Raw genomic sequence first — 17,885 nt, forward strand, 5'->3', positions numbered from 1 at the left:
CAAATTCAAAGAATAAAAAACACTCCGATAGAATTATATGAAACATTTAGATAAGATACTTCTTACCTCAGACAGCAGTATTTGAAAATTTTTCACTCCATAGGTAAAAACATATTTCAGAGCCTATTTTATTAATGTAATTAAAATACTTTACTTTTTGAGAAGTAATTGTGTTGAACAGGATCAATATTAGTGTATTTTGCTTTTTAAAATAGTTACATAATAAAATTTTTCTAGTACCCTTTTTTATCTTTATAAAAATCGACCTCCTATTCGACAAGAACATCCACTCAACTTTCTGTTTTATATATTGACTATTTGTGTTATTGTTTTTTACAAATCATTCAATTGCTTAAAAACATTAAAAATGTTTTCTGTTAATGTTATCTAATTGTAAAAAAGATATTGAAACTAAAGTCACACATTTTAATGTTATATCCAATTTTATGTCAAATATATTCCAAGATACTGCCCATTTTACCATATTGGCTCATTAAAACTTGTATTGATACTCTGACACAAAACCAGACAAAGACATTATAAAAAAAGAAAACTATAAGCCAATATCCCTGATGAACATAGATGCGAAAATTCTCAACAAAATACTAACAAATTGAATTCAATGATACATTTAAAGGATTATACACCAAAACCAACTGGGTTTTATCCCAGGAATGTAAGGATAGTTCATCATCCATCAGTTAATCAACATGATACATCACATCAAGAAAATGGAAGATAAAAACCATATTATCATCTCAATAGATGCACAAAAAATGTTGACAAAATTCAACATCCTTTTATGATAAAAACTCTCAAAAAGTGGGTATAGAAGGAACATAACTCAACATAATAAAGGTTAAGTATGGAAACCCCACAGTTCATATTATACTCAATATGATCAATGGTGAAAACTGAAAGTTCTTTCTCTAAGATCAGAAACAAGACAAGGATACCCACTATCATCATTTCTATTTAAAAAAATTATTGGAAATCCTAGTCACAGCAATCAGACAAGAAAATAAATAAAAGGCATCTAAATCAGAAAGGAAGAAGTAAAACTTTCACTATTTGAAGATAACATGACACTACGTATAGAAAACTAAACACTCCACTAAAAATCATTAGATTTTATAAATGAAATCAATGAAATTGCAGGAGAAAAAACAAGTATACAGAAATAATTTTTTATCATTATTTATTATTATTATTTATTCCTATAGCACTTGGTCTTCTTAGGTGGTCTCCCATCCAAGTACTAACCAGGCCCGATCCTGCTTAGCTTCTGAGATAGGACAGGACCGGTCTTGTTCAGGGTGGCATGGCCATAGACCATGGATCATGACATGAACTCAGGACCTTCTGCGTGTAAAGCAGATGTGCTAATCACTACACTATAGAACCACGTCCAGTGTTATTATACTCCCATAATGAAAAATGAGAAGGTGAAATTAAGAAAACAATGCCATTTACAATTGCATTAAAAAGCATAAAATAGTCTATGGCCATGCTACCCTGAACAAGCTGGATCCCATCTGATCTCAGAAGCTAAGCAGTTTGGGCCTGGTTAGTACTTGGATGGGAGACCACCTAGGAAGACCAGGTGCTGTAGGCATAAAAAATAAAAAAATAATAATAAATAAGAGATTGTAAGCTGACAAGGTCCTTGTAATCTATGAGGACAACCAAGGGTTGCCTCGCCTAAAAAATAAATAAATAAAAAGCATGAAATACCCAGGAATAAATTTAACCAAAGAGATGAAATACCTTTACTCTGAAAACTATAAGATACTGCACAAAGAAACTGAAGAAGATACAAATAAATGAAATAATAAACCATAATCATAGATTGGAAGAATTAATATTGTTAAAATGTCATTACATAAAGCAATATACAGATTCTATAAAATCCCTCTCAGAATACCAATGGCACTCTTTTTAGGACTAGAACATTTAATGCAAAAATTTATATGGCACCACAAAAGACTTTGAACAGGCAATGACCTCTTGAGAAAGAACAAAGTGGGAGAAATCATGCTTCCTCATTTTAAACCATAATACAAAGCCAGAAAAATCAAAACAGATATAGTGAACAATGAAAAGGAATGGAGAGCCTAGAAGAAAATCTTTGCTTATATGGTCAATTAATTTATGACAAAGGAGGCATGACTACACAATGGGGTAAAGACGGTCTCTTCAATATGCAGTGTTAGGAAAACTGGACGGATATAGGTAAAAAAATAAAATAGGACCATCTTTTTACAGTATGTGCAAAAATAAACTAAAAATGAATTAAAGACTTAAATGTAAGACATGAAACCATAAAACTTCCAGAAGAAAACATACGCAGTAAACTCTTCAATATAATTCTTAGCAACATCTTTTTTGGGTCTGTTTTCTCCAGCAAGGGCCACAAAAGAAAAACTAAACAAATGGGACTACATCAAAGTAAAAATTTCTTCACAGAGAAGAAAAACATCAATGAAACAAAAAGACAACCCACTGAATGGGAGAAGATATTCTCAAATGTTATATCCAATAAGGGGTTAATATTAAAAATATATAAGAAACTCATGTAACTTAACAACAAAAAAATAAACAATCCAATAAAAAAAAATGGTCAGAGGATATGAGTAAACATTTCTTCAGAGAAGATATACGGATGGCCAAAAGACATATGAAAAGATGCTTAACATCACTAATCATCAGAAAAATGCAAATCAAACTCACGAGATATCACCACACACCTGTCAAATGGCTATCATCAATAACCAACAAATAGCAAGTTTTGGTGAAGATGTGGAGAAAAGAGAATCACCGTACACTGTTGGTGGAACTATAAATTGGTGTAGCCACTATGGAAAACAGTATGGAGATTCCTCAAAAATTAAAAATAGAGCTGATATATGACCTAGCAATACCACTTCTGGATATTTATCCAAAGAAAATCCAAAGAAAACAAAAACACTAATTTGCAAAGATATATGCATCTCTAAAATGATGGCAGCATTTTTGACAATAGTCAAGATATGGAAGCGACCTTGGTGTCCATCAACAGAAGAATGGATAACGAAGTTGTGGTCTTTCTCTATATATATGTACACACACACACACATACACACACACACATGTTATATATATATATGTGTGTGGTATATATGTGGTATATATATATTACTCAGCCATAAAAAGAATGAGATCTTCCCAATTGAGGATGGACCTAGGGAGCATTATGCTAAGTGAAATAAGTCAGACAGAGGAAGAGAAATACTGAATGTTTTCATTTATATGCAGAATCTAAAAAAAGAAAAAAAGAATAAACAAAACAGAACAGAAAATAAAATAAACTTGTTTTGAGTTTAAAATTTTTCGATTTATTATAAAACATTTTATTCAACAAATATTTACTTAAATATTTCCCATATAACACACTATGCGATTTGTGCTTAGGGCATGGAGATAACCAAAGCTCTCCGTCTGTCCAACAATGAGGGAAAAAAAAAAAAAAATCAGCCCCTACCCCTCCCCTAATAAAGCAAAAATAAAGTACTTGGGGGGGATTAAAAAAAAAGTTATTTAAATCCAAATAAAACAGAATGGAAAAGGGAGAAAAAAAAGAACAACTTTACTGAGAAGAATCTTAACAAATACTACCTCAGCCAAGTGATCAAAGTGAACATGAATGGTCATAGACAATGTGGACAGTATGTACCTTTCATATGATGTATTGAAAATGACACTTCCCCTGTGTGGTCTTCCTCCTAATAATCTGTAACCCTAGTATTAGCCTCAGAAAATTACCAATTTCCAATAGTAGGACATCCTATAAAACATCTGGTTAGTACTCCTCAAAATTACCAGCCACCAAAGGCTGAGAAACTGCCACAGTCAAGAGGAGTCTAAGTAGACATGACAACAAAATTCAGTTTAGAGTCCTGCATGGGATTCTGGAACAGATGAAGAACATTAAGTAAAAACTCTTAATGAACTATGAACTTTAATTAATAATAATATATACATTATTTTAAATATGTGTGGTAACTACTGTACTGTTCTAAAAATTAAAGTCTTGAAAAAAAGAAGAAGAATCTCTAACGCAGTTATAAATAACGAGAATATGTTAAATGAAAAAGAGAAATGTAAAGTTTTCTGGTATAAAGAAATATGTCCAGAAGGAAGAAACATGTAAATTCATAGCAGAGAGAGAGAATACTATTTAGAGAAATAACAAGTAGGTTGATATGACTCAACTTTCATATGCTGCAGAGTACATTTGCAATCTTACAGTTTTCTCAACATTGGGCTCAAAAATATGTTATTTTTCTTGCTTTGCCACTCAATAATTATGTGTTTGGGCATGTCATTTCTTCCCTCTGAGATCTTGATTCCTGTGATCATCTGTGAAACAGGAGTAACAATGATTGTCTTTAATGGCTGTTAGAATCAGATATCTTTTAAGAACACAGCATAGCTTTGGAATATCTGATGGAACGCACTGAATAGTCACCGTGCATACATGCATACGTTAAAATTGTGCTACTCAGTAGAATGAAAAGATATCTTGGCAATTATTTTTATAAATTTAAATTATTGACGCTACCAGTCACTACATGACTTTCTTTCTAACATGACATTTTACTTTTTCTAACTAAGATTTACATACCCTAGTACCCAAACTCCACAATATGTTTTAGTTAAAAGAGAGAAAATGCTTTAACCCTTTTCCTGTTTAGAAAAAAAAGTGCAGCTCGCCAGCGTTAATTTAACATCATACATAGGAATGCTATGTTTTCTAGGATTTGACATTTTGAGCGAAGAATTACTGTATTTTGTAAATTGAAATACCATGACCACTGAAAACAGAATGCTATAAATAGAATGATCTCATTTGTTTCCAAAGACTTTTAATATGCTAGAGAGATGTGAAAACAATAATAAAAGCAAAGTATTTCATGGAGAATTTGGGGGGTAAGTTTAGGATTATAATTGCGAATTACCTTGGAGTAAATGCTGCAGCCACAATCGCCACCAGTGAGTATTCTCAGGGCAAACAGGAAACATTTCCTGTTAAATTAATGCTGGCATAGAGCCACACTTTTTTTTCTAAATGGGAAAAATGTTAAAATAGTTTTGGTTTTTGCCCTCTGACAAATCACTGATCTCAGAATTTATGTATAAAATAAAATATAGAATATTTATATTTATTAATAGGTATGCTCATGTTATTTGTGATAACACAATTTTAAAAATAAGCATTTATCTTCAATAATAGGAAAATGGTAAAGCAAATATTATCTATATATGTATATATATGTTCATATGTATATGCATATGTATGTATTGATATGTATATATTGGAGTCCTGACTTGGATATATATAGCAATTTGAAAATTTTTAAGTTAAAACTTATTTATTTATTTATTTAAGTTAAAATTTAAAGCATGACATCAACTCGTAGGTATTCTAAAATTATGGTTCTATTTAAAAGTTCATGGGAAAGAAGACTAATTTATTTAATACAAGTGATTTAATTTTAAAAATTTATATTGTCATGGAGGACAAAGAAAAATGAAAAATAGAGATGTTCATATTTAGCTATAAATAATATTTTTCCTATGCAGTTATATTGCTTTATGATTTAAAGTTAGGTTCCTAAAATACAAAGTATATGTTAAATAATCACAGAATTCTATTCCAACATTTAAGAGTCAGGAAAAATTAATTTTGAATGAGTATTAATATAAATATATTTTGTGTTAAGAAAAATCAAAATAGCTTTTAAACAAACTCATAGTAAAAATTTTAATTTATAATGCAATGCACTATAAAATATCTTTAATGACTAAGTTGCTATGAATCTAAAACAAGTGTGATTTCCCAGCATGATGATGCATTACAATGTTTTTTATATAATTTACAGCTAAATAAGAACATCATTATTTTTCATCATTTTTATCTTCAGACAATATAATTTTTTACAATTAAATTGCATTTGTTAAATAAATTCGGCTAATAAATACATTTTATTTACTTGTTATTTATGTAAAAAATAAATTTTGTATATGTGCTGCCAAAATAAGCACTAAAAAATAAAATTTGAAAAAATAAATTGCTTTTAAGTGATTTTCACAGTATATTGGCTTTAGTAATTTTATAAATATATTTTTCAAAGCAGCTAATATTTCTTTTTAGTATAACATCTACCTTCAAGGATCTTTGTTCAATATTTCTATATTATGACATTTTGCTAATATTATTATATTTCTTTCCTAAGGTTCCAAAGTCTTCCAGTTTCACAGCCTATGTTTATATTATATTTCTACTGATGCATTTTGCCAAGCCTTTTTCTTTGGTGATCTTCCTTTAATTATCAGGGATGTGTAATTTCTGTTTCAACTTATTTCAAACTGGTATGTCTCTAAGATTTTGAGCAATTCTAAAAATGCTCACTTTTTTGTTTTCCAAAGAGATTCTTATTTTAATTGTTTCATTGTTTTATTTATATCCTGTCAATTTCATCAGTTTTCTTTAAAACCCAAGTCTTCTTTAGATTATAATGGATATCCAAAATTTAATTTGGGTTTTAACAAGTTTCACAATTTAGGGAAGGAAAAAAAAACATCAATGATTTGAACTAATTTTATTGAAATCAGTAGCAGTCAATAGGGCAATTGCTTACTGTCTCCTGGACATCTCCTTAGCATTTCACCCTTTTGATCACTAAAATCTACCTTGATCTGTTGAAGTGAATCATGAGATTCACTAGGACAGTGGTAAATTAGTTCTTACTTTATCTTTATAGGAAAGCAATTTCTAGCTGTCTTTTTCCTGACCATCTCTTATTAAGAGGGAACTTCCAAGCCACTACCCCCAATCTTTCTATTGAGGAAAGTAAAAACAGCAACAAAATACAGTGGAGCATCTGGTCTCTAATTCCTGCCAAACTTAATTTTCTTTTGGTGACTACACAAGACTAAAGTTGCACAAGTGTAACTTTCTAGTAGCACCTTAATAAATTGTGTTTTTCCTTGAGAACTCATTAGCTAAGTCTGTGCCTGGTTGATTTCCACCTTAGACACAAATGTTAACTTGATTATAATTAACATGGGACTTCTGATTAAGAAATATTTTTTAAGTTTTTAAGAAACATAATAAAAAATAAGGTAGTTCTTACTTTGTACTAGGTTCTCCTCAAAGTTAAATACAAAGGAGCATGGCCTGGCCTCTAGGAGCTCACCTAAGGTCATAAAAAGTCATGAAATAATTCAAAGATGTAAAATTAAATATAGATTAAAAAGACTTTAGTGATAAGCTATCTTAACCCTTCATTTTAAAACGAAGAAACAGAGGTCAAGAAATGTGAAGCATATAGTCATTCTATAGTTAGTGAAAAACAAAGGCTTTAAAACTGAAGTTGATATTTAAATATTATTGAACTGATTTATCCAGCAGCTTTTCTAACAAATCATGCTTCCTCTCTAAAATAACACACAACATATATCAAACACATTCTAAGTGCAAGTTAAAGTGTTTTTTTAAGTAGTGAAGTTTTAGTGTCACAATAACTGTAAAAGATAAGAATTTTCAATATCCACGTTTTACAGATGAAGAAATTTAGTCACAGAGAAATTGACTTACCTAGGTCACATAGATATTTCGTGGTAAGGCTGGTATTCAAAAGGCAGCCTAATGCATGATCCAACATTCTAAGATACCATTCTACAACTACCTGCAGAGTTTAAACCCAGTTATTTAAATCACTAGAATGTTAGCTACTTGAGGACTGAGGTTTTGTCCAGTTTTGTTCACTGCTGGTTGTCTATTCAATGCCTAGAAGAGTGATTATGATAGCTACTCAATACATAATTATTTATTGAACTGAAATGACTATATATAAAATAACATTAAGTATGAGCTGCTTAAGTGCTTCATAATTCCTGGTTTCACAGGAGTATTATTTTTTTCTTAAGAAATAAACAAAAGTCAACTATCTTAAGTACCGTCTGAAATCGTTCATGGTCAACATTACTAAATCTGATTTTAATTTAACTAATGCAGGCTATTAAAACAGCTCGCATGTGCCTTTTTCAACAAGGCTTTCCTTGAGTTCTTTGTCTATATTAGGTCCTTACATTGTTCTTTAATAAAATACTATACATTCCTTCATCTATTTTATCAATAGTTTTAATTATATGGTGATTTATGTGATTCTATTCTACTATTTACTCCCTTACAAATTTTATAAGGGCAGGGACCATGTTTCTTTTCTTTACTAATTTTCAGCACCTAGCAAAGGATCTGTCATAGAGTAGTTACTAAATAAATAGCTCTTAAATAAATATATGGCCATAAACAGATGAATGTATAAAGCATTTAAAGGTGCGTAGTAAAGAATGTAGCTTTGTTCAAAGAAAGGTCTCACATTTGCCCTTGTCTTCTGGGAGGAAAACTATGTCATGAACCTGATAGGAGTGTGTATTTGGGGCAGGAGAAGGCCACTCCAGAAATGAATTGATTTAGAGTGGGATTCAGGTCTTGTGGTATCAGTTGACTTGAGAATCGATTGATTTCAACCACATGGGCAATAAATAAATCAGAACTATGCAATAATGACCCAATAAAAATTCTGGACACTGAGGCTCAAGTGAGCTCCCCTAGTTGACACATTGATACTGGAAAAGTCAATCTCACAGAGGAAGACACAGAAGCTTTACATTTAAAATCTTCCCAGACTGACCTATGAGTCTTTTCCTTTGTCTGATTTTAATGTAAAGCCTTCCCCTCTGACATTATAACTGTGAATATAATAATATTCCATGAGTTCTGTGAGTTCTCATCATGAATTATCAAAATAGAGAATGGTTTAGGGAATCCCCCAAACTTTCAGTTAGTATCAGAGTGACTTATGGAAGATTGTTCCCTTAACTCTCACAGCTTGGCTAATTCTAGTAGTAAGTTAAATGATTCTTGCAGTGTATTGGTCAGACCAGATAGTACTACATCCTTATGGTAGAAATAGCTTTTTGACAAATTTGTGTTTTAACTCTGGGAGTCATTTAACCTTTTGGGTTTCGATTTCACCATCTGTAATTTTAAAATAACTCTAGTGTACATCATAAGGTTATTTAGAAGACTATATATTAAGAAATAATGGATTGTTCTAATTATAGAATATCTAGGTAACATACAATAGGAAATACAATAATACTATTTATTTTAAATGTGTGACCCTTTCTAAGAACTGGTACTTGAAATTTAATGATCATATTCACTTTTATATAGCTTTGTAATTTTAGATAGACCCTTCCATGGTAGGAGTAAATTTTTCATTTAGTTATGAATTTAGTCCCTTTAAACAGTTGTAGAATCATAGGCCATTAAAATGTCATCCATCTTTCTCCCTCTGGCAATGATTATACATAGACTATCTCAAAAGAGAATGAATCCCATTTTTAAATATTTCCCAAAAAATAAAAATCTAAAAGTTGTCTGGAGGAAAAAAAAAAAAAACCCTCATTCTATAATTAACTTTAAACATCCTGTGCCTGTTACCTAATCGGTAAAAAGAAAATAATAATAGCAATATTTATGTCATATTATCTAATCAGAATGTTTAATTGGTGGGCCCACAATTTCAATATTTTTAAAGGCTCACAGGTAATTCTAGTGAGCAGTATGGCTTTGAAATATGCGCCACATACCGAGATACCCCAAGATGGAGAGAATTGAGGTTACATTTTGGGCTGGGGGCCAGATTTGAATATAGAAATGCATCTCTCTGGAAGCACTCATTGTATGAAATAGGATTATAAGTAAGTAAGCTGAATCTAATCGATAGTATTATATGATCTTAAAAAAAGATTATTCTATTGTAAGAAAGCCTTAATGAGTCAGAGAATAAGAATTTTTCAATGTTTAGTACTGTCCAAGTGAAAAGAAAAAAGAGCCTGGGAATCATTGGTAAAAATGGGAGATAGACGTTGCTGTGGAGGAGGAGTTTTTACATAGCTTGGAAGAACCACTCCTCAAAATTTTCCATCTATTAGGGTAACTTTGTTATCACTTATGTGATTTCCCAGGGACTCTAACATTAGTCAAGGTATGCCAGAGATACATGAGTATTCTGAACACTGAAAATATATATTTTATATAAATCATATACTAACCTCTGGTTTTATATGCTGACCTCTTAAAAAGTTATGGTTATAATAACGGAATCAAATTTATGTTATTATAAATCTGAGGACCATACTTAGAGCCATGTTAATGCCATGGTACTGTGATGGCACTCTATGAAGCCCAGTATGTGAAATCAGCCCTACCTTCCAAAATGTCTCTAGATAACATCTCAATAAAGGCAAACCTGTAGAAATCTAATTCTGTTCTATAGTATATAGAGTGTCTCAATGTGTTTCCAAGTGTATGCAATATTTCTATAAGGCATACTCCATTATTCTCATTTTTCAAATAAAAAAGTTAAGACTTACAGAAATTAAGGGGCTTGCCACCACCAAAAAATAAATGGCCAGTTTGGGTCTATAATAGCTCACTTGGACAATATTATTGCTCTGGGAGTATATCAAGGTCATCCATCATATACAGACATTGACATGGATGCTTGATTGTTTCAACATACTTCATACTTTACAGACATGTGAGTAGCCTACAGCATTTTCACAGCCAACACGTATATTCAGTGGCTTAATCATTCTACTTTTGGTGAAGTAATAAATCAGTAGCCTAAGAAAACAGACCATTTCTGGAAGAATAATTATTAAAATTGTTACTTGCTAGAAATCTGATACACTCTTGGGGAATAGTCCTTTAGTTTGTGCTTATTTACTTTGCTAGATATAGAGGGGGATAAAATCCAGCTACACCAATAACAAAACAAAACCAAAAAAATATATCACACACATAAACAAAACAAAAGTTGGTGGACATTTCTGGAAAAAAATGCCAAACATTTGAAAATAAATAAAGGTATGAGCAACTCCTAGGAAAATTCAAGTCCAGTATTCTCTCATAGGTAGAAAATGTGTCAATTATAATTTTGTTATCCTTTTAAATATTTGGTATTTGAAATATAATAAATACATAGAAATAATAACAAAACTATTAGACATGTTAACTCAAAAAAATTTATTCATAAACAGAAGTGCAATTATAACTTTTAATGAGGTGTGCAAAGTTAGTAGATTACCCAAAATATTTTATTTCCTCAACTATACCCTCTAATCATTCTACTTCTGCATATTGTATAATCAATCTCTTCCAGAATTATAACTCTCTTTTTCCTAACTGTTCACTTTGGTCATAATTATATTGCAAATATAAGAGAGTTCTATTGTTACAAGAAAAGTCTTTTTCCTTTTTAATATTTTATGTTGATGTATGCCATTTCTTTCATTTTCTAGCCATTCTTCTTCAAAGCCTTTATAAAACCAAAATCTGTACAGTTAAATTAACTGTACCATACATTAATATCAAACCTTTCTGCATCAACTGTATTACTTAGATAATTCCTATTACACTTGATATAAGCACTTCAGATAAAATGGCTTAGACATACCTAAAAACTGCCAGTTCATTAATTTAAAAAATAATAATTATAATCCAATAACTGAATTTTCACCATACATTTTTTAATTGAAGAAGTAGGAAGATACTGACATATAATAAATGCTAAGAATTAAGTGAATGGTCTTTAGTTCTCTGGTTATCAAAATGTCACCAACAGATGACAAGTTTAAACATGTTCCATATTCACCTCAATACCTATATGAAGATTATAGATCTTTTTAAAAGTAAATGACTCAAAAGTGGAATTACATATTTTTGATTATAGATATAGATACTTCTTGGAACAAATGAGGCAGTAGTAACAATATTTTTGGCTACCTAGAATATATTTCCCATTATTTTGATAACCTTTTTATCTGGTAAGGCCACTTTCTTCTGGAACATGTGCTTTTCGTGTGACTCTCCAATTAGTCCAAGGTGAAAAATGAGACCTGGGCTTAAACTAATTAACATATTACATTCCTCTAGTCATAGTGATTGACTCAGGGATGGTCACATTACCTTATTACAGTCAATGAGATGCAAATATAAACCATTGCAAAGAAGGTTTGAACTTGTGAAACCTTGAACTTGGGTTGCTGGGGACTAAGAACAAAGTCAGTTGAGTAGAGAAATTGAGAGATAAATTGAGCCATGGTGACATCTTTTGAGTCCAAACACATATCTGGATTTCCTATTATTATGTCAAAAATTATCTTTCATGCTTGAAACAGTTTGAGTTTTCTTTTAGGCAAGTTATTTCTAACTGATAGCAAAAGTTATCAGTAAAACCATATGTATATATTGATTCTTCAGCTCCACGAACCAACTTGAGCTTTTATCTGTCTGAAAATCTACTATAATTTTTAAATTTTTAGCAACAAGAACATAATGGATTCAGTGATTCTGTGTTTGTTAATAAGTTCAGATCATATAAGAATACTCATTAACAATATCAAAATATATTTTACTGAGCCTGAAAACTGCTTAATTGAGTTAACATGCACTGTTATCATTACATAAGTTGAAAAAAATCATCGATTTGGACAAAAAAGAAGTCAAATTTTAGATTTATAGATTATCCTTCTCTTATAACATATGGCTTCGAAAACATTCAACATAGAGAATATCAAATTGTTTATTGCTTTTTAAAAATGACCATATCTCAGACTATCTTTCCCTTACTTATATCTGTACACAAACCTGATAGCAGATAGTCTTGTTCTCATTAAACTAAGACAATAAATTTTATTAATTGCATAATATGTTCTGGGAACTTTTACATGTTATATAATTTTACTTTCCCTAAAGACAATATGAGATGCTATAAGTCTTTTTATCATTTTCAAATAATAATGAGGATCGAATAATGAGGATCAAAACTAAGCAAATATATAACTAGAATTCAAATCCAGGTAATCCAACTCTGAATTGAGGATGTATTTTTTTACCACATGATATTATTTCTGCCAAATCTTGAAATCATGGCTAAAATGACATGTAAAGTATTTCCAGGATTCTCCATTCATTTTCATTGCCCCCAATTTAGCTGGTTTGTTTATCTGCAACTATAGATTAGCTTCCTATAAACATCAGGAAATGAGGGGATTAGTAATTTCTCTGTTCTATTTTAAATATTTCCACAAAAGGATTCTCATTGCCTTGGTTTTGATCAATTGCTGTCTTCTCTTACCACAGATAGGAAAAAGGTAGAATTAGATGTGATGAGTAGAGGGAGTATCTTTTCAAAAGAAGGGATAATGAAAGAATATTAGGATACTAGAAAGACAAACAGTCATTCTAATCTCAATTTAATATAACATAAAAATCTGTGTAGAAATAATAAGACTCAAGAAGTCCAAACATTTGACTACATTATAATTTTAGCAATTATAATAGTTAAAAACTGAGTTCTGTCATTAAAAAGTCTATCATTTGAGCACTGGATTGAGCATAATCTTATTAAAATTGTGATCTTACACAAAGTACTTCATTTCTCTACGACTCATTTTGCTCACTTGTAAAATAGATATTATTAGCTTATACCTCATAGGCTTATTGTAAAGATAATTTCAATGATCTGTGTGAAGCATTTAACATAATGCTTAGCACATAGTGAGCTATTCCTTCATTCACTAAGTCTTCTCTTTAACAGTTACAGAGATCAAGTTCCTTCAAAATGTCACTTGAAGATCATAACATAATTAAAAATGAGCATGAGAAACTGCTAGATATATCCCTTTATGCCTCTGCTTCTGCTCTCTCACACATAGACGGGCACACACACACAAATAAGACTTAAGAAAGAATACAGGACAGGCTTTTAAACTTTGTGACAAGAGGTAGTTACTATTCTTTGTTAACATGCCTTGAGTAAAATAATGTAAATTAGAAATAGAAAAATCTAAGATTTATGAAAAACATCAATGTCTAAGATTACATAAAAGACATTGGGAAGTTTGAAGTTTAGAAGCAAAGAAAAGTAGACAATATAAAAATAAAACTTATTACACTTTTAACCTTTCTCTGTCTCATTCTTTCATTTTCACCTCCTTTAAGATGAAATAGAATCTTGCTCTCCATTTTGTCTCTTAACAGAAAACATGATATCTATTAAGAAGCATGGGTGAAATCTCCTCACCCTCTTTCTTATTCAAAGTCCTCCTCTTAAAGTTATTCCAGTCTTTAACTTTTCCCTATCACCAGCATTTTTCTTCCAAGAAGCATTTGACAGCATATAGAAATTCTGGGCTTGACTCACATTATTTATCTATTTTACTGTGTAGGCTTGTCTGTTTATATACACAAAATAAATAGTGTTTACTAATTTGTCACTATTCTAAGTTCTGGCATCTCTGTATCACAGAGAGGTATACACTTGCTACTTCTTTTCCTTACCCTTTTTTTCCTCTAGTCTCATTTAACCTTTGAATAATGCCAAGTTAAATTTTAGATCCTCAAACAAATATCTTCAGAAGATCACAATTCTTACCCTTACATTATTTGACATTTCTTGGAGATCCTTTAGGAGGATAGGTGGACTGGGTACCTTGGTGGTTTTATATAAAGTGAGTTGAGTGTTTTTCAAAGATGAGGTACAGGCTGAATAGTTATATTGATGAATATTTCTTTTCTGAGATATAATTTATTTTCTAATTTTTTTAGGATTATGATTATTGATAGTTTCTGCTCTAAAAGTCTAGTTAAAATAAAACAGCTATACATACAAGTTTATATTATAGATGGCAACTGCACACAAAGATGTTTTTCTTTATGTGTGGATATAAATGCATGCACCTGTGTACACAAATATATCAGAGTTTAAGTGCTAAAATAGGTTAAAATACATTTAGTATTTTTTTAAAAAAATCGATATCCATGATAAACAGAGATACAAAAAAATTCTCAATGAAATATTAGCAAACTGAATTTAATAATACATTAAAAGGATCATATGCCATGATTAGGTAGGATTTATTCCAGGAATGGATGGTTCAACATTTACAAATCAATCAATGTGATAAACAATGTAACAAAATGAAGAATAAAAAGTATAAGATCATCTTAATAGGTGCATAAAAGCACTTGATCAAATTCAACATTCACAATTAAAAAAAAAAAACTTTCAAAAAAGCAGGCAGAGAGGGAATGCAGCTCAACATAATAAAGGTCATGTATGACTAGCCCACAGCTAACATACTCAAAGGTGAAAAGCTAAAGGCTTTTCCTCTAAGATCAGAAAAAAGACAAGGATGTCTATTCTTGCCACTTTTATTCAATGTTGTATTGAAAGTTCTAGCCAGAATAATTAGGCAAGAAAAAGAAACCTATAGATTCAATGCAATCATTTTCAAAATTTTAATGTCATTTCACACAGAAATAGAACAAACACTCCTAAAATCTGTATAGCATTGTAAAAGGCCCCAAATATCCAAAACAATATTGAGAAAGAACAAAGATGGAAGTATCATACTTCCTGATTTCAAACTATATCATGAAGCTATAGCGATCCAAACAGTATGGTATTGACATAAAAACAGATAGATCAGTGTAAAAGAATGTAGAGCCCAGAAATAAACCCATATACAGCCAATTATTTTAAGACAAAGATGAAAATACAATGGAAGAGGACAGTTTCTTTAATAAATGGTGTTGAGAAAACTGGACAGCTACATGCAAAAGGATAAACCTGGACCACTGTCTTAGGCCGTACACAATAATTACCTCAAAGTGGATTAAAAAATCGAATGTAAGACTTGAAACCATAAAGCTCCTGAAAGAGAACAGGCTCCTTGACAGCAGTCTTGGTGATGATTTTTTGGATCTGATTGCAAAAGCAAGACAACAAAGCAAAAATAAACAAGTGAGACTACATGAAACTAACACCCCTCTGTATAGCAAAGGAAATCATCAACAAAATGAAAAGGCAGAGTAGAGAGTGGGAGAAAATATTTGAGAATCATATATCTAATGAGGGGTTAATATGAAAAATACATAACAAACTCATACAACTCAATAGTAAAAAAAAAAAAAAAAACTGATTAAAAATAGACATAGGATCTGAACATTTTTCCAAGAAGGCATACAGATGGATAACAGGTACATAAAAGGTGCTCAACATCACTAATCATCAGGTAAATTCAAATCAAAATCATGATGAGATACCACGTGACAGCTTTTAAAATGACTATTATCAAAAAGATTAGAAATTACAAGTGTTGGAGAGGATGTGGAGAAAAGGAACCCCTGGTGTACTGTTGCTCTTATTGTATATTGGTGTAGCTTTCGTGGAAAACAGTATGGAATTTCTTCAAAACATTTAAAATACTACTACCAGATGATCTGGCAATTCTCTTTCTGTATATATATCTGAAAGAAATTAAACCACTAACTCAAAAAGATATCTGTATCCCTCCATGTTCATTGCAGCTTTATTTACAATAATAGAAATAACATAAGTGTCACCAATAAATAAATGAATAAGAATATTACATACACACACACACACACACACACACACACACACAAGAATATTATTCAGCCATGAAAATATGGAAATCCTCCCACTTATGGAAACATGATGGACCTTGAGGACATTTTGCTAAGTGAAATAAATCAGACAGAGAAAGACAAATACTGTATCATCTCACTTATATGTGGAATCAGAAAAATAAATATAAAAAACGGAAAAGAATCCTCATAGAATAGATTTGTGGTTTCCAGAGGTAAAGTTTGGGAACAGGAAAAATGAATGAAGGTGGTCAAAATTTACAAACTTCTAGTTATAAAATAAATAAGTCTTATGGGTATAATGTATAGCATGGTGACTATAGTTAATAATATGGTATTGTATATTTAAAAATGCTAAGAGAGTAGATCTTAAAAATTCTCATAAAAATTACATCTATGCATGGTCATAGATGTTACCTAGGTTTATTGTGATGATCATTTTGCATTCTAAACATATTTGGAAAAATTATGTTGTACACTTAAAACTAATATTATGTTATATCAATTACATCTCAAAAAAATCAAAGATTAACTTATCTGGTTCCTTATGATTAACTGATATAGAGGTATTTCCATTTTCCTAGAGTAGTAATAATAGATGAATCCCTTACTGGGCTAGTCTTTTTTCTCCCTTAATTAGGTAATTCCTTTGAATATAAATGTTAGGTGTAATAGAGTTTTGCCACATGTATTCTACCTAGAAATTTTTACTTTCTCACAATTTTATGAAAAGAATGGACACTTGAGAAAAAGTAATCCAAAATGTATCAATAACATTGAAAGCATTTTGGTGTTGGGGGATTTAAAATGAAATGGAGGCATTTTAGAATCAGCAAAGAACAGTTTGTTCTGTTTTGCTTCTTTTCACACAGGCAGTGTATGTTCACTTAGATGAGGGAATTTAGGTCAAAACTCAGAAGCCAAGAAACACTCTTTTGATGCTTCTATTTTACTCTGTCCTGGATTCCTAATATTTTTGGAAGGAGAAAATTAGAACTAAATTAACTGGCAACTTATGCTTCCAAAGGTGGCACTTCATAGAAAAATCATTCTTAGAGCATTTACCGGTCACTGGAAGTTGGTGGTTATGTTGGAAGCAGAAACATGTATACAATTACTCAGAGAACTGAGCTCTTAGAAACAATATATGTGCAATTTCTTCCCTGCACTTCTACCTTTATCTCTCTTTCTATCATTAAGTACTCTCACTTTCTTTCTTATTTTCCATGTTTCGCTCATTATTTTTCTTCAAATATCTATATTCTTTTTTGCCACCTTTGTTTTTTCTCAATCTTTCTGTAAGTCTTTATGC

At 30.8% G+C, this 17,885-nt stretch overlaps 1 protein-coding gene and 1 pseudogene across 1 annotated transcript in view; one reads left to right on the top strand and one right to left on the bottom strand.

Moving 5' to 3' along the window:
• The window catches only part of LRP1B (LDL receptor related protein 1B), a 1,647,539-nt gene that overhangs the window by 907,723 nt on the left and 721,931 nt on the right, over nt 1–17,885 (bottom strand). The gene's annotated exons all lie outside the window — the stretch shown is intronic.
• LOC120597305 (uncharacterized) lies at nt 1,498–1,615 on the top strand (annotated as a pseudogene).

This window comes from Pteropus medius, unplaced genomic scaffold (assembly GCF_902729225.1).
Source record: "Pteropus medius unplaced genomic scaffold, Ma_sr-lr_union100, whole genome shotgun sequence".
NCBI classification, from domain to species: domain Eukaryota; kingdom Metazoa; phylum Chordata; class Mammalia; order Chiroptera; family Pteropodidae; genus Pteropus; species Pteropus medius.